The 18337-nt window shown below is 42.3% G+C and overlaps 1 pseudogene; it reads left to right on the top strand.

The window, feature by feature from the left end:
• Window positions 1-7287: 7287 nt before the first annotated feature.
• Window positions 7288-14573, top strand: LOC116643911 (annotated as a pseudogene).
• Window positions 14574-18337: the final 3764 nt, after the last annotated feature.

Below are 18337 nucleotides of genomic sequence, written 5' to 3'. Positions count from 1 at the left end.
TAATAACCTTGGAGAGGAAATACGGTCACCCTCTGGGCTTTTGGGATTATTGTCTTCAGGTTTTCTGGAGGCCTTCTAGGGCTTATAGAAGAGGAGATGCAGTGCATCTCTCCAGTATCTTACTATTCTCTCCCAGAGTTTGTGCTTGTTTAATCAAATCTATTTTTTCCTTGCCTAGGCACCCAGCCCCAAATAAATAAATATTTTAAAGCTTTTAAGGCCTTACTTGTCTGTCCCTAACGTCTCTCCTAGGCTTTATGAAAGTGAGGGAGAAATACAAGACTTGAAGGCAGTTTGAAATAAGATGGAGATTTGCAAAACAAGGGCCAAGAGATGTAAATATAGATATTTAAAATCGGGACATGGTTATAAAAGTCTATGTGCAGTAAACCGCACAGGCTCCAGAGCCTGAGGCCCCAGGCAGGAATCCCAGCTCTACTTCTTTGAACCTCAGCCACTGTCCTGCCCGTGCTTTCTTTCTTTCTTTTTTTTTTTTTTAAGATTTTATTTATTTATTTGACAGAGAGAGACACAGCAAGAGAGGGAACACAGGCAGGGGGAGCGGGAGAGGGAGAAGCGGGCCTCCCGCTGAGCATGGAGCCCGATGCGGGGCTCGATCCCAGGACCTGGAATCATGACCTGAGCCAAAGGCAGATGCTTAACGACTGAGCCACCCAGGCGCCCCCTGCCCATGCTTTCTAATGATCCTCAAGTGTATCACTTTGTCCCTGTACTTCATCACTTCTCACCTGGTTGGCTCTCACTACAGCCCCTACCTTAGTCATGTTAACTGTTTGCACCACCTCCTTCTCTAATACAGTGCTTCTCTCTCTTCATTGCATTAGAATTGGAAAGGAATTCCCAAACCTGGCTGATGGTGACATTCCTGAGCCCCAATCCCAGAGATTCAGACCCAGTAGGTGGTCCCAGACCATATTTTGGAAACCATCATTGCCCTCTCATCTAAAACCTAAATTGGAGGGGCACCTGGGTGGCTTAGTTGGTTAAGCATCTGCCTTTGGCTCAGGTCATGATCCCAGGGTCCTGGCCTGGAATCCAGCCCTGTGTAGGGCTTCCCTGCTCAGCGGGGAGTCTGCTTCTCCCTCTCCCTCTGCCCCTCCCCCTGCTCATGCTCTCCTCATGCTCTCTAATAAATAAATAAAGTCTTTATTTTTTTTTAATTAAAAAAAATATTTTATTTATTTATTTGACAGAGAGAGATAGTGAGAGGGAACACAAGCACAGGGAGCTGGAGAGGGAGAAGCAGGCTCCCCGCTGAGCAGGGAGCCTGATGTGGGGCTCGATCCCAGGACGCTGGGACCATGACCTGAGCCAAAGGCAGACACCTAATGACTGAGCCACCCAGGCGCCCCAATAAATAAAATCTTTAAAAAAAAATCTAAATTGGATCATGCTGCTTTCCTGCTTCAAACCCTTCTGTGGCTCTTGACTGCTCCCTATGTAGGCTGACACTCAGAAGATGATCAGTGCATATTTGATGAAGGAATGAATAGATGGAAGAATGAATACTACAAGAATAACAATCTAGCTGTTACAAGACCTGGATTCAAATCCCAGCTTCACCATTAACTAGTCATGTGGTTTTAGGCAAGTTATCGAGTCTTTGAGACTCGAATTTTTCATCAGTAAAATATAGACAGTCATACTTGCCTGCTTACCTCACAAGGTTGGGGGTCAATATACAAATCATATAATGTCAAGGAAAGGATATTGTGGATTAGACAGACACATGGAAATGTCAGGGTGAATCATTTTGGAAGGTTTACAAATGCATATAGCATAAGCATATGTGGTCCTGAGCTGCTCTCAAAAGAGGATATTTTACATTGTCTTTCCCTGTGAAGTTTAAAGATTTTACTTTATTTTTTAAAGGTTTTTCGGAAGAAGTGGTATTTATTTTTTTTTTAAGATTTTATTTATTTATTTGAGAGAAAGCACGCAGGAGCAGGGGGGAGGGCAGAGGGAGAAAGAGAAGCAGAACCCCACTGAGCAGGGAACCCCAATGCAGGCTCCATCCCAGGACCCCAGGATCATGACCTGAGCCGAAGGCAGACACTTAACTGACTGAGCCATTCAGGTGCCCTGCCCTATTTTTTTTTTTTTTTAAGATTTATTTATTTATTTGAGAGAGAGAGCATGCCCACATGTGCACATACAAGCAGGGGCAGGGGGAGGGGCCGAAGGAGAGAGAAAGAATCTCAAGCAAACTCCCCTCTGAGCACGGAGCCAGATAGGGAGCTCGATCCCAGGACCCTGAGATCATGATCTGAGCCGAAATCAAGAGTCTGACTTTTAACTGACTGAGCCACCCAGGCACCCCTAAAGATTTTATTTTTAAGTAATCTTTACACCCAGTGTGGTACTTGAACTCACAACCCTAAGATCAAGAGTCACATGCTCCACTGACTGAGCCAGCCAGGCGCCCCTTATGATTTCTTGATGAATGCCTGTTTACCCCACTAGTCCTTGAGCTCCATAAATGCAGGGAATATGTCTATTTTGCTCAACATCATTTTCCTAACACTGGGCACATACTAGGTACTCAGATAATATTTGCTGCATGACTGATTGGATGGGTGAAATCCTCAGCTTATAAATCTGGGTGACGCTCTTTGTTTCTCCAGGATAAACACACCCCCCAAGCTTGTCTGGTCTTTTGGCTCTTGGCCTCAGCTTTCTCATCTGTAAAATGGGGATAATATCTACCTTAGAAGGATGTTTATGAGGATCAAATGAGATCATATATGTTAAAGAGCGTTATACAATGTAAAGTGTTAAGCAGCCATCAGTAATTATTACCAAAAAAGTTAAATTTGTACAAATTTCAATTTCTTTTTTTTTTTTTTAAAGATTTTATTTATTTACTTGACAGAGAGAAAGCACAGAGGGAGAGGGAGAGGGAGAAGAAGACTCCCCACTGAGCAGGGAGCCCAATGCAGGGCTCGATCCCAGTACCCTGGGATCATGACCTGAGCTGAAGGCAGACGCTCAGCCAGCTGAGCTACCCAGGCGTCCCTCAATTTCTTTTTTTTTTTTTTTAAGATTTTATTTATTTATTTGACAGAGAGACACACAGCGAGAGAGGGAACACAGGCAGGGGGAGTGGGAGAGGGAGAAGCAGGCTTCCCGCCGAGCAGGGAGCCCGATGCGGGGCTCGATCCCAGCACCCTGGGATCATGACCTGAGCCGAAGGCAGACGCTTAACGACTGAGCCACCCAGGCGCCCCCCTCAATTTCTTTTTAATAAAACTGAACTAAATTAACTTAAAAGAATGTCACGATCTCGTGACTGGTTGCACAACAATGTGAAATGTACTTAACAATAGTGAATTACACCCTTAAAAATAGTTAAGGTGGTACATTTTATGTTACATATATCTTACCGCAATTTTTAAAAAATTTAAAGGAAGGCTATAAAATGGGAACAGTTTTAAGATAAAGAGTTAATGTGCATACTACCTAAAAAGCTTACCCTTAGTCCTATCTATGACCCTTGATAAGTGGGTAAAACATAGATATGCTCATCTTATAGACTCCAGTGTCTCCAGATCCATCTGTCATTAGCTTCCAGAAATATCTTCCTAAAACACAAGTTAGTTCATGCCATTCCTCTTTTTTTTTTTTTAAAGATTTTATTTATTTATTTGAGAGAGAGAGAATGAGAGACAGAGAGCATGAGAGGGAGGAAGGTCAGAGGGAGAAGCAGACTCCCTGCCAAGCAGGGAGCCCGATGCGGGACTCGATCCCGGGACTCCAGGATCATGACCTGAGCCGAAGGCAGTCGCTTAACCAACTGAGCCACCCAGGCGCCCCATGCCATTCCTCTTTAAGAACAACAAAAAAATTCTCAGGGCAAAGGTCAGAATCCTGAGATTAGCCCTGACTCTTCCTTTCCAGCCAATGTTCCATCATCCCTTTGCGTCCCAGTGTTTCACATTTTAGCTTTAGAAAGTCACAACTCCATTACACTAATACTATATTTCATGTTTTTCAACCCCTTTACCTCTCTCCACATTGTTTTATCTCTCCAGACATCTTCTCATCTGGACAAATCTTACTCTTTGTTTGGCCTTAGCTCTAAAGCACTTGACCTGCAAAAGCCTAACCTGCTTCAAACAGAGTCAAACCCTTCCTTCTCTGTCTTCCACCCACAGGACTTTGCCCAAACTGCCTGCTGGTATTGTGCTTCCACCAATGGAGTAAAGTTAATTATATATTTTCTATACTACCTGGCTCCCCCACCCTATCCCAAAAGGTCATTTTTGTTAGGGCACTCATCCTTGAGGGAAGCACACAGCTCTAGGCCCATAGACGACACTCAGAGTATGTCTGTTGCTTTGAATTGAACAGGCATCTAGGGGAAATACAAACAGTAAATATATATATATCTTAAAGACTCAACTTCCTCAGTAATTATGGAAATGCAAATTAAAGACTATATGTATAGTGTGGTCCCAATTAACAGCCATTAAACCAAGTAAAAATTAAATACCCAACGCCAGTCAAAGCCCTGGGAAAAGATACATCCAAACCTGGCTAGTGGCTGGGTAAATTGATTTAATCCTTCTAGAAGCACACTTAGGTAATACTTAGCAAGAGTCAACTGGTATGCTTTGACCCAAACCCTCACCTAGAAACTTAAAACCCAGTGATATAGCAAAAAAAAAAAAAAAAAAAAAAAAAAAATCTGTATGTACTGAAACACTTATGTCAGCAGGTGATTAAATTATTAAACACTTAATAGTATAAAACAGCTTACAGCTACCAGAACATGGAGAAACATGAAACCATGTTTGCAAAATAATGTGAAAGAAAACAATATTTAAAACTGTATCTATCCTATTACCTCAGTTACCTCAGTTTTTATCTTTTTTTAAAGATTTTATTTATTTATTTGAGAGAGAGAGAGAACAAGCACAAGTAGGGGGAGTGGAGAGCAGAGGGAGAGGGAGAAACAGGCTTCCCATTTAGCAGGGAGCCCGATTCAGGGCTTAATCCCAGGATCTGGGATCATGACCTGAGCCGAAGGCAGACGCTTAATGACTGAGCCACCCAGGTGCCCCAGTGATGATGTTTTTAAAGATTGAAGTTGAAAAGAAACACTAAAACGTGAAATCATTTGATGGGGTGGGTGATATTATAGGAAAAAAATTAGAAGTATTTTAAATTTTCTTTCATGATATTTTAAAATTGATGTCACAAGATTTTGGAATCCAGGGAAAAATGCTTTTAATGACATAGGAAGTGCTCTGGATAGAATGTAAAATTTTAAAAATGCAGGATATGAGACTATGTATAGTATGGTCTCAGATTTGTGGAGCAAAAACATGAAAGACTGTAGATAGAATATTTGTAAACTTTCTCTAGAGGAAAAAATATGGAAGAAAACTATGCTGAAAACAAACATTGGAAGGAAATACAACAAAAATGCTAACAGTTTGGATGGTAGAATATGGGTGATTTAAAAATTATTTTTGTAATCAGTAAATATTCAAAACTAATAAGTGATCAAAACTAATAGGGTTTCTACACCTGAATGTGAGCTGTCTGTAACTCAGATCAGCCAGGTGGAGAAGTCCAGTGGGAAGTTGGAAATATGAGCAAGAACAGAGAACAGAGGTCAAGATAGAAGATAAGTAGTTTGGAGTTAGCCAAATAGAAGTAACAGGTGAAATCATGAAAGAAAGTTAGCCAGGAAAGAGTATACAGTGAGATGGAGTAAGGGACAGGGACAGGACTTTAAGAAACAATAGCATTAAAGAGGTGGGAAGTATGGGAAGAAGACCAGCAAAGGCACAGGAAGAAATATAGAAGCAAAACGAAGACAGTAAAAATACCAGGGAAAGGAGATGATCTGACATGGACATGCAGGATCTGAGGGTGCGGAAGGTAGAAGCAGAAAAGCCAATTTAGTGACAGAACACAGAAAATAACCAGTTGTCTAAAACTCAGGCTGTCAATCTGCCTTCAACTCTCAGGGTAGAGGATACCGCTGAACTCTTGGCTGTGGATGAAATTGGCCAAGGAGAGGTCAAGCAGGGCCTTTCAAACTGGGGTCCATAGACCATTTACACTGTCATCTCCAGCTTGTTAAAAATGAAGTCTCCTGGGGCACCTGGGTGGCTCAGTAGGTTAAGCATCTGCCTTCGGCTCAGGTCATGAACCCAGGGTCTTGGAATCGAGCCCGCATCAGTTGGGGAGGGGGGTGGTGGTCACTGCTCAGTGGGGAGTCTGCTTCTCCCTCTCCCTCTGCCTGCTGCTCACCCTGCTTGTGCTCTCTCTATCTCTCAAATAAATAAATAAATAAATAAATAAATAAATAAATAAAATAAATATCTTTTAAAAAAATGAAGTCTCCTGGGTTCACGCCAGCCTTCTGATACTGAATATATTTAGAGGTAGGTAGGGCTTGGGAACTACAGTTTCAACAAGCTTCCCAGGTGATTCTTTTGCTCATTAGAGTTTGGGAACTATTAATGAGAGTCAGAAGATTGAAGAGGCTACAACCCCAGGGGAAATATCAATGTTAGTGGCTTTCATAATTTTTTGATTGAGACACACAAGGAGAAATACATGTTATGTTGTAACTTCACACATACACATGTATTGGAAACAACATCTTTCAAAACATACATATCCTTTCCATGTTGTGTCTGGTATTTTTATTCCACTGTATTTCATTATTTAAAAATGCCCATCATGGGGTGCCTGGGTGGCTCAGTTGGTTAAGCATTCTACTCTTGATCTCAGCTCAGGTCTTGATCTCAGGGTCATAAGTTCAAGCCCCGCGTTGGGTTCCACACTGGGGGTGGAGACTACTTAAAAAAAAGTGCCCATCATGGGGCACCTGGGTGGCTCCTCCCTGCTTGGTGGGAAGCCTGCTTCTCCCTCTCCCACTCCCCCTGCTGTGTTCCCTCTCTCACTGTCACTCTGTCAAATAAATAAATAAAATCTTAAAAAAAAAATGCCCATCATGACCCACTAATAGGCTGCATCTTGTAATTTGAAAAACACTGGTTAAGGAGTTAGCAGAGGGAGAGGGTGTTGCTGGGGGCCAGGAAAAAATAAATCGAAACTCTCCACAGGTTCTTCAGAGTCTAAACTATGTTTCAAAGTTTTTGAGAGCCATCTTTGAAGAACCCTCAGTTCTTCACTTGTTAGCTGTCACTGGACAAATGAATTCATGGAGGCCATGGCTCCACCGAGAGCCCATAGTGACCCCTGCCGCCCAAGCCACCAGCGCAGGTCAGAAGGAGGCTGTGCAAGATGGGGCAGCCCCGCCAGATGCAGGTACTAAAAGGAAGGTTGGAAGTGGCTGGAGAGAAGCCGCCCTCGCCTTGGCCACGCCCTCTGCTCACCAGTCCTGCTAAGGATTGTCTCTGTCTGGTGGGCTGCACCTGCCTTTCTTCTCAAGGGCCTCCCTGACCCAACCTGTCTCACATCCACCTACTGTCGGCATCATCAACCTTAAAAAAGAAAGAAAGAAAAACATGAAGCTAAGTGAAAGAAGTCAAACACAGGGGCGCCTGGGTGGCTCAGTTGGTTAAGCGACTGCCTTCGGCTCAGGTCATGATTCTGGAGTCCTGGGATCGAGTCCCACATCGGGCTCCCTGCTCAGTGGGGGGTCTGCTTCTCCCTCTGACCCTTCCCCTCTCATGCTCTCTGTCTCCCATTCTCTCTCTCAGATAAATAAATAAAATCTTAAAAAAAAAAAAAGTCAAACACAAAAGACTACATACTGTGATGCCATTTATATCAAATTCTATTTATTTGAGTCCTTTCTCTTTTTTCTTGATAAGTCTGGTTAGAGGTTTATCAATTTTTTTAAAGATTTTATTTATTTATTTGACAAAGAGATAGAGCCAGAGAGCACAAGTGGAGGGAATAGCAGAGGGAGAGGGAGGAGCAGGCTCTGCACCGAGCAGGGAGCCCGATGCGGGACTCGATCCCCGGACCCTGGGACCATGACCCGAGCCGAACGCAGATGCTTAACCATCTGAGCCACCCAGGAGCCCCAGTTTATCAATTTTTTAAACATTTTTTTATTGGGTGCCTGGGTGGCTCAGTTGGTTGAGCATCTGTCTTCGGCTCGGGTCATGATCCCAGGGTCCTGGGATCGGGTCCCTGCTTCTCCTTCTCCCCCTGCTTGTGCTCTCTCTCTCTCTCTGTCAAATAAATGGATAAAATCTTTTTTAAAAAGCATTTTTTAATTTAAATTCAATTAATTAGGGGCGTCTGGGTGGCTCAGTCATTAAGTATCTGCCTTCAGCTCATGTTGTGATCCCAGGGTCCTGGGATCAAGCCCCGCATCAGGCTCCCTGCTCAGCTGGGAGTCTGCTTCTCCCTCTCCCACTCCCCTGCTTGTGTTCCTCTCTCGCTGTCTCTCTCTGTCAAATAAATAAATAAAATCATTAAAAAAATAAATAAATTCAATTAATTAGCATATAATGTAGAATTGGTTTCAGAGGTATAGGTCTGTGATTCATCAGTCTTATATAATACCCAGTGCTCATTACATCACATGCCCTCCTTTTTTTTTTTTAAGATTTTTATTTATTTATTTGACAGAGAGAGACACAACGAGAGAGAAAGCACAAGTAGGGGGAGTGGGAGAGGGAGAAGGAGGCTCCCCACTGAGCAGGGAGCCCGATGTGGGGCTTGATCCCAGGACCCCGGGACCATGACCTGAGCCGAAGGCAGACGCTTAACAACTGAGCCACCCAGGCGCCCCATCACATGCCCTCCTTAATGTCCATCACCCAGTAACCCCATCCCTCCACCCCTCTCCCCTCCAGCAACCCTCAATTTTATTGATTTTTTTCAAAGAGCCAGCTCCTGGTTTCACCAACCTGTTCTATTGTTTTTTAAGTTTCTATATCATTTATTTCTGCTCTAACCTTTATATGAAATTCTAAAAAAAAACCCACAAAATCACAGTGGCAGAAAGCAGGTCAGTGGTTGGATAGAGCTAAGTGTTAGGTAAGGGGATTGATTGCAATGGGGTAAAGGGAACTTTTCATGGTGATGGAAATATTTTATATCTAAGGAAAGAATTGTTAAGAGAGCTGTCTATGGGAAGGTGAACTGGGTGAATAGGAGAAGTGGTGAGCCTTTTGACATTTTTGGGAATTTTTTCTGGGTGTACTACTTAAGAAATAAATAGCTAAAATAGAGGCACCTGGCTGGCTCACAAGGTAAAGCATGCAACTCTTGATCTCAGGGTCATGAGTTCAAGCCCCAATTGGGCATAAAGCTTACTTTAATAGAAAAGAAAAGAAAAGAAAAGAAAGAAAAGAAAAAAGAAAAGAAAAGAAAGCTAAAATAAAACAGGTATAAAAATAAACTGAATTTAGGTGTGTCTGGGTGGCTCAGTTGGTTGGGTGTCTCACTCTCGGTTTTGGCTTGGTCCTGATCTCAGGGTCATGGGATTGAACCCCACATGGGGCTCTGTGCTCAGCGCGGAGTCAGCTTGGGATTCTCTCCCTCTCCCTCTGCCCCTCCCCCACTTGCACACACACACTCTCTCTCTCTCAAATAAAATAAATAAAATCTTTTAAAAATAAACTGAATTTAGACTCAGAATTTTTTAAAGAGAGAAACATGATTTTTTTAGACTCAAATTTGAAGTGGGTCATACCTGTTATATGAACATATTGATATTTTAAAAATACAATTATAACAACAACAACTAACATTTACTGAGTGTTGCCCTATGGCCGGCATGGGCTAAGAACTTGAGGCATACAGAAGTTAAGTAATGTGTCTGAGATTATACAGCTATCCAGAAGCTGTGAATTTCTGAAGGTGCCTGGATCCTTACAGCATGGAAGAGACTAAGATGGGGTGGGTAAGTGCTTCCTGTGGGCGTAAAGTGGGTGTGGTAAGAAAGAAGGTTTACTGTACTGGCCCACAAAAGGCCTTGGTCTGAAAGCTGAGCTGAAACAACTAGCAGGCCTCAGAGAACGGGTCCAGGGACTCAAGATCTAAGGGTCATGTTGTGGGAGTTACACCCCAGTCAGAATTCTCCATGTTTGATCAAAGGGAAATAAGCAAGGCAGGCAAGACATTAAGGATTTCCAGTATGAGTCAGGAAAACCTGATCTGAGATGGTTGATCAACTAGCAGGGATGTAGGGCTAATGCGTGCCTTTCGGCAGCTGGAAGGGCCATGGTAGATGAGAGGCATTCAGGGAAAAGAGGAAAAATGGGGAAATAGTTGGAGGGGTAGAAGTAGTGTAGGGTCTATGATAGAGAAATCGCCCCCAATTAGCCCATACATGGCTTCAGGGACAGAATGGGCTCAGGAGGCCAACTAGTGGATGGAACCGGGTATTACGTAATTAACCCTAAGGCCTGAACATCTCCAGATTGTCCCATGGGGAGGGCTGAGCCATTGCAAGTCAGTGTCTGCATCCTGACCTTTCACCCAGTTGAATAGATCTTTTCCTGGGATTTCCAAACCTCAATTTCCACTGCTTCATTGAGACCTCACTTTTCTAATTCCTCTGTGGAAAACAACCAACCTCCTTTGGTTTCTCCCCTGCATATCTGAGAGCTTGGAGAAATGTCAGTTTTGTCCCTGAGATAGGGAAATAGTTCATTAGTACTATCTGGATCAGTGCATTGAGTAGCCAGTTCCAACCCCCTTAGCACCTGAGTCCATAGCTGGACTATCGCTAGCTGGTATGAGCCTGAATCATGTTTTGTTTTATTTTTCTAGACTGTGTCATCCTGCCTCCCCCAATTTATTAGAACTTTTCTGAGAGCCAGGACCATGTCTGTCACACCATCCAATCTATCAAAACCTCAAGGTTCTACTGCCAAATATATTCGTTGCTCTGTCCACTACATCCAAATGGGTCTAAGGCAGGAAACTAATAGCACACTCAAGTTGGGTGTTCTACAGAAGTTTAATAAGGGAACTATTAAACTAATAAACTGGTGTAGGGAAATACAGGTGGTGGCCACTTTACCCCTAGAAGGAAGGAATGGGGGAAGGGAGCCATTCCTAGAATAGAGAGACACACAGAGCTTTGTGGAGAGGGCTGCCTGACAGGAGCTGTGACCTGTAATCAATTGCCATAGGTGCCCACAGCAACCCTGCAGATTGAGATCCTCCCACCCTCTGATCTCTTGCTGGTGCTGCGCATTAGCCAAGTTCAACCAGAAGCCTGAGGGCCTAGGAGCCAGTTAATAAGTCAATATAGGTTGACTTCCAGAGAAGGATAGAGTGAAATTATAATGGTAAACAGAACATCATCTTTAACCTAGACTCCTGCAGTAACCTTACCTTTGTCTGATTTCTTCACAGCTGCCAAAGCAATCTCTTTTTTTAATGTGATAAAATATATAAAGATGAAAACTACCATTTTAACTATTTTTTTCATTTCTAAATTTTAATTTATTTGAGAGAGAGAGAGAGCGCGTGCGCACAAGCAGGGGGAGTGGCAGGCAGAGGGAGAGGGAGAAGCAGGCTTCCCGCTGAGTAGAGAGCTTGATGTGGGGCTCAATCCGAGGACCCTGGGATCATGACCTGAGCCAAAGGCAGACACTTAACGAACTGAGCCACCCAGGCACCCTTATTATAACTTTATAATAAGTTTAAATTGAGAAGCATTACAAGGTTTTAAGGAGGGGAATCACATCAATATATATGTTTATATAACATATAATTTATAATTTATACATATATATTATTTATATATAATATACATTTATAATCTTTAAAATCTATATATAGATTTAGATTTTTTATATATTATATAGATACAGATTTTATTTTTTTTTTAAAGATTTTTATTTATTTATTTGAGAGAGAGAGAGCATGAGAGGGGGAGAGGGTCAGAGGGAGAAGCAGACTCCCTGCTGAGCAGGGAGCCCAGTCTGGGACTCTATCACAGGACTCCGGGATCATGACCTGAGCTGAAGGCAGTCGCTTAACCAACTGAGCCACCAAGTCGCCCCGATTTTATTATTTTTTTATTTTCTTAAAGATTTTAATTATTTGATGGGGCACCTGGGTGGCTCAGTCGTTAAGCATCTGCCTTCAGCTCAGGTCATGATCCCAGGGTCCTGGGATCGAGCCCTGCATCAGGCTCCCTGCTCGGTGGGAAGCCTGCTTCTCCCTCTCCCACTCCTCCTGCTTGTGTTCCCTCTCTCGCTGTGTCTCTCTCTGTCAAATAAATAAAATCTTAAAAAAAAAAAAGATTTTATTTAGTTGAGAGAGAGAGAGCGAGAGCAAGCAAGGGGGAGGGGGAGAGGGAAAGGGAGAAGCAGACTCCCTGCTGAGCAGGGAGCCCTACACAGGACTTGATTCCAGGACCCTGGGATCATGACCTGAGCCAAAGGCAGACACTTAACCGACTGAGCCACCCAGACACCCTAGATTTTAAAGATTATATTTATTTATTTTGAGAGAGAGCATGAGTGCAGGAAGGGACAGAGGCAGAGGGAGAGAGACTCTCAAGCAGAGTCTACGCTGAGTGTGGAGCCCTACACAGGGCTCGATCACACAACCCTGAGATCATGACATGAGCTGAAATCAAGAGTGGAACGCTTAATCGACTGAACCACCCAGGCGCCCCTCAATCTATATTTTTAAAAGTCTGCATTAGAGTTCCTGGAAAAGTTAAACATAGAATTACTATATGACCCAGAAATTTCACTCTTATGTATATATCCAGAAAAACTGAAAATAGGGACTCAAACAAACACGTGTATGCTAATGTTCACTGTAGTATTATTCACAATACTCAAAGGTTGAAACAACCGAAGTGTCCTTCAACAGATGAATAGATAAACAAAATGTAGTATATGTATACAATGGAATATTAATCAGCCATAGAAAAGAATGAAGTTCTGATACATGGTGTAACATGGATATGCCTTGTAAACATAATGCTAAGTGAAAGAAGTCAGACATAAAAGGAAAAATATTGTATGATTTCATTTATATGAAATATCTGACATAGGCAAATTCACAGAGATGGAAAGTAGGTGAGGGGTTATCAGGGGCTTCGGGGTGAGAGAAATGGAAAAATATTGCGTAGTGGGTAGTCTCTGTTTGGGGTTATAAAAAAATTTTGGTAATAGATAATAGTGACGGTTGCAGAACATTGTGAATATAATTAATGTGACCGAATTCTACACTTTAAAACAGTTAAAATGGAGGCCCTGCTTGTTCTCCCTCTCCCTCTTCCTGTCCCGCCCTCTGCTTGTACTCAATCTGTCAAATAAATAAATAAATCTTTTTAAAAAAAGGTTATAATAATCCAGACAGTGTAGTACTGGCCTAAGGACAGACATACATCAATGGAATAGAACTGAGAGCCAGGGGTGCCTGGGTGGCTCAGTAGGTTAAGCATCTCCCTTCAGCTCAGGTCATGATCCCAGGGTCCTGGGATTGAGTCCTGTATCAGGCTCCTTGCTCAGCGGGGAGCCCGCTTCTCCTGTGCTCTCCCTGCTTGTGTGTTCTCTCTCTCTCTCTCTCTGGCAAATGAATAAATAAAATCCTTAAAGATTGCTATGGATCTATTCTAACAAAATTTAAATACAAGCCTCAAAAGGATCTATCTGATTCCAAGAAATTTAACAGCACACCAGAAAAAATCCAACATTATCTAAAAGAATACAACATAATCTAGCAACCAATGATGTAAAATTCACAATGTCTGACTCAAAAAAACCTAAACATCCAAAAAAAAGCAAGAAAATATTACCCATAAACAGGATAAAAATCAGTCAATAGAGGCCAGTGGTGGATCAAGGGATGCAGAAACCCAGGGTCCTGGCAGCAGGGTGGCCCACTGGCTGATAGCAAGGATAGAGCCAGTGTGCCAAGGCCAGCTATAAGAAGCGAGGGACTGTCTTGGCTGAGTATCACTGGCCCCGATGTCAAGGAGTTGAATGTATTCAAGACCAATCTGGGGCCATTTGCTAGCAAGCACAAGCAGAAGATCCAGAAGAGTCCTCAAGTTCCAAGTACAGTTCCAGGACACGTGTGCCACCACTGGTGTGGATCCTCTGACTTCTGAAAAACGATTTTGGTCTGAGATGCTGGGGATACAAATTATCACAGTGTGCCTGGCCCTTCCATTTCCCCTGAAATAGAAGATATAAGAAAGGTCCAAATGAAACTTCTTTGGAGAACTTTGGAGGACCTATATCAATAGCTATTCAAAGAAAGAAGAAAATTTGCCTAGGATATCAGCCAAGACAACCTGATCAGGGCCATTAAGTAACTAAAGGCGCTGGCTTCAGCGTCATCCCTGTGGGTAGCTCTTACCTCATCACTCTGTTCTGAGTTCAACAGAGATCACACTAGGTGTTGCTGCCTGCAGGGAAGATGGCCATGTCACCATCAGGGAGATCAAAGCCAGTCTTAAATGGGAGACAAAGTAAGTGAGGCAAGTTCTGGAACATCTGCTGAAGGAAAGGTTGGCCTGGTTGGACTTGTAGGCCCCAGAGGAGGCACACTAATATGTGGCAGCTCTTTCCGCAGACCTCTACTCCCATAAGATTACCACTGATGAGGTCAGAGAAGTCCTCTTCTGAATCTGAGAGTGTGGAAAAGGGCACAGTGGCTGCCAGGGAGAAGAGAGAGAAGCTACTGGTAAATAAAACCTCAACAACTTTGTTTTAAAAAAAAGAAAAATATCAACCAATAAAAACAGATCCAGAAATAATAATGTGATGGAACAAACAAGGACATAAAAGCAGTGATTATAAAAATGCTCTAGGGCACTTGGGTGGCTCAATAAGTTAAGTGCCTGCCTTCAGCTCAGGTCATGATCCTGGGGTCCTGGGATCGAGTCCCGAATCGGGCCCCTGCTCAGTGGGGAGTCTGCTTCTCCCTCTTCCTCTGCTTCTCCTTCTCCCTCTCCCTGTGCTGTGCTCTCTCTCTGTGTCAAATAAATAAATAAAATCTTTTTAAAAATGCTCTGTAGGAACTCCTGGGTGGCTCAGTCTGTTAAGCGTCTGCCTTCAGCTCAGATCATGATCCCAGGGTTCTGGGATCAAGCCCCATGTCAGGCTCCCAGCTCAGCGGGGAGCCTGCTTCTCCCTCTCCTCCCTGCTCATGCCCTCTCTCACTATTCTGTCTGTCTCTCTCTCTCAAATAAATAAATAAAATCTTTTTAAAAATTTAAAAAAATAAAAAATAAAAAATGCTCTATAAGTTCAAAAAGACAGGGGAAAACATGGCCACAATAATTAGAGAAAATGAAGATATAAGAAAGATCCAATGAAACATCTAGATATAAAAAATACATTATCTGGGGCACCTGCGTGGCTCGGTCGGTTGGGCGGCTGCCTTCGGCTCAGGTCATGATCCCAGTGCCCTGGGATTGAGTCCCGCATCGGGCTCCTTGTTCAGCAAGGAGCCTGCTTCTCCCTTTGCCTGAAGTTCCCCCTGCTTGTACTCTCGCTCACTCTCTCTCGCCCATGCTCTCTCTCTCTAACAAATAAATAAATAAATAAAATCTTTTAAAAAAAAGAATTCATGGCTTTTTTCCCATGACTCTTTAGTCTTTCAACTTTTTTTTCCTTCCTTTCTCAACCAATCTCTTATTTTATCAACTCCTTTTTAAAATCTTTTTTTCATTTTTATTTTTACAGTTACATTCTAACCCTTCATTGTATTTAATCTTATTTTTGTATATATATAAGTTTTTCTTTCTTTACAATTTTGGGATGCAATTTCTTCTAACAGACCAAAATACACCCAAAATCTAGTGTATGGCTCTGTTCTATTCACCTGTCTGATCATATTCTCTTTTTTGTTTGTTTGCTTTTTCTTCTTCTTCTTCTTCTTCTTCTTTTTTTTTTTTTGGTTCTTTTGGTTTTTTGTTTTGTTAAAGTCTTTTTTAATTGTCATCTTTATAGTTGCATTCTACCCTTTCTTTTTTTTTTTTTTTTAAAGATTTTATTTATTTATTTGAGACAGAGAGAATGAGAGAGAGAGAGCGCATGAGATGGGGGAGGGTCAGAGGGAGAAGCAGGCTCCCTGCCGAGCAGGGAGCCCGATGCGGGACTCGATCCAGGGACTCCAGGATCATGACCTGAGCCGAAGGCAGTCGCTTAACCAACTGAGCCACCCAGGCGCCCCGCATTCTACCCTTTCAATGTACTTAATTTTATTTGTGTGTGTGTGTGTGTGTGTATATATATGTGTATATATATATATAAAGTTTTTCTTTCTTTACAATTTTTAGATATAGTTTCTTCTAACAAACTGACCAAAATACACTCAGGAGATAGTGTATTGCTCTGTTCTGTTCACCTGTTTATATCCTTTCCTTTTTTGTTGTTGTTGTTGTTGTTTCTCTTTTGTTTTTTCTTGTTTTTTAATTTCCATTTTTACAGTTACATTCTATCCTTCCATTGTATTTAATTTTATTTTTGTACATATACGTTTTTTTCTTTACAATTTTGATATCTAGTTCTCTAAAAAACAGACCAAAATACACACAGAATCCAGTGTATTGCTCTACTCTGCTCACCTGTCTGATTATATTCTCTCTTTTTCTCTCTCTTTTTTTTTTTTTCCTGGTTTCGGGTCTCTTCTGATTTGTTTAGTGTATATTTCTCTGGGATCATTGTTGCCACTTTAGTATTTTGTTCTCTCGTTCATCTATTCTTCTCTGAACAGAACGACAACATGGAAAAACTCACCTCAGGGCGCCTGGGTGGCTCAGTCATTAAGCGTCTGCCTTTGGCTCAGGTTATGATCCCAGGGTCCTGAGATCAAGTCCCACATCGAGCTCCCTGCTCAGCGGGAAGCCTGCTTCTCCCTCTCCCAGTCCTCCTGCTTGTGTTCCTGCTCTCGCTATCTCTGTCTCTGTCAAATAAATAAATAAAATCTTAAAAAAAAAGAAAAAGAAAAACTCACCTCAAAAAAGAGAACAAGAGGCAGTACTGACTGCCAGGGACCTACTCAATACGGACATTAGTACGATGTCAGAACTAGAGTTCGGAATGATTATTTTATTTTATTTTTTTAATTTTATTTATTTTTTTTTGAGAGAGAGAGAGAGAGAGAATGCGAGCATGAGCAGGGCAAGGGGCAGAGGGAGAGGGAGAGGCAGACTCCCCGAGGAGCAGGGAGCCCGATGCGGGGCTCAATCCCAGGACCCTGAGATCATGACCTGAGCCGAAGGCAGATGCTTAACCGACTGAGCCACCCAGGCGCCCCAGAATGATGATTTTAAAGATACTAGCTGGGCTTGAAAAAAGCATGGAAGTTATTAGAGAAACCCTTTCTGGAGAAATAAAAGAACTAAAATCTAACCAAGTCAAAATCAAAAGGGCTATTAATGAGGTGCAATAAAAAATGGAGGCTCTAACTGCTAGGATAAATGAGGCAGAAGAGAGAATTAGTGATATAGAAGACCAAATGATGGAAAATAAAGAAGCTGAGAAAAAGAGAGATAAACAACTACTGGATCATGAGGGCAGAATTCGAGAGATAAGTGATACCATAAGATGAAACAACATTAGAAAAATTGGGATCCCAGCAGAAGAAGAAAGAGAGAGAGGGGCAAAAGGTCTATTGGAGCAAATTATAGCAGAGAACTTCCCTAATTTGGGGAAGAAAACAGGCATCAAAATCCAGGAGGCACAGAGAACCCCTCCCAAAATCAATAAAAATAGGTCAACGCCCTGACATCTAATAGTAAAACTTACGAGTCTCAGAGACAAAGAGAAAATCCTGAAAGCAGGTCGGGAGAAGAGATATGTAACCTACAATGGTAGAAACATTAGACTGGCAACAGACCTATCCACAGAGGCCTGCAAGGCCAGAAAAGACTGGCATGATATATTCAGAGCACTAAATGAGAAAAATATGCAGCCAAGAATACTATATCCAGCTAGGCTGTCATTGAAAATAGAAGGAGAGATAAAAAGCTTCCAAGACAAACAAAAACTAAAGGAATTTGCAAACACGAAACCAGCCCTACAAGAAATATTGCAAGGGGTCCTCTAAGCAAAGAGAGAGCCTAAAAGCAACATAGACCAGAAAGGAACACAGACAATATACAGTAACAGTCACCTTACGGGCAATACAATGGCACTAAATTCATATCTTTCAATAGTTACCCTGAATGTAAATGGGCTAAATGCCCCAATCAAAAGACACAGGCTATCAGATTGGATTAAAAAACAAGACCCATCGATATGCTGTCTGCAAGAGACTCATTTTAGACCCAAAGACAGCCCCAGATTGAAAGTGAAGGGGTGGAAAACCATTTACCATGCTAATGGACACCAAAAGAAAGCTGGGGTGGCAATCCTTATATCAGACAAATTAGATTTTAAAC

This window comes from Phoca vitulina, unplaced genomic scaffold, assembly GCF_004348235.1.
Source record: "Phoca vitulina isolate PV1807 unplaced genomic scaffold, GSC_HSeal_1.0 scaffold28, whole genome shotgun sequence".
Classification (NCBI taxonomy): Eukaryota; Metazoa; Chordata; class Mammalia; order Carnivora; family Phocidae; genus Phoca; species Phoca vitulina.
This window is presented reverse-complemented; position numbering and strand designations above follow the sequence as displayed.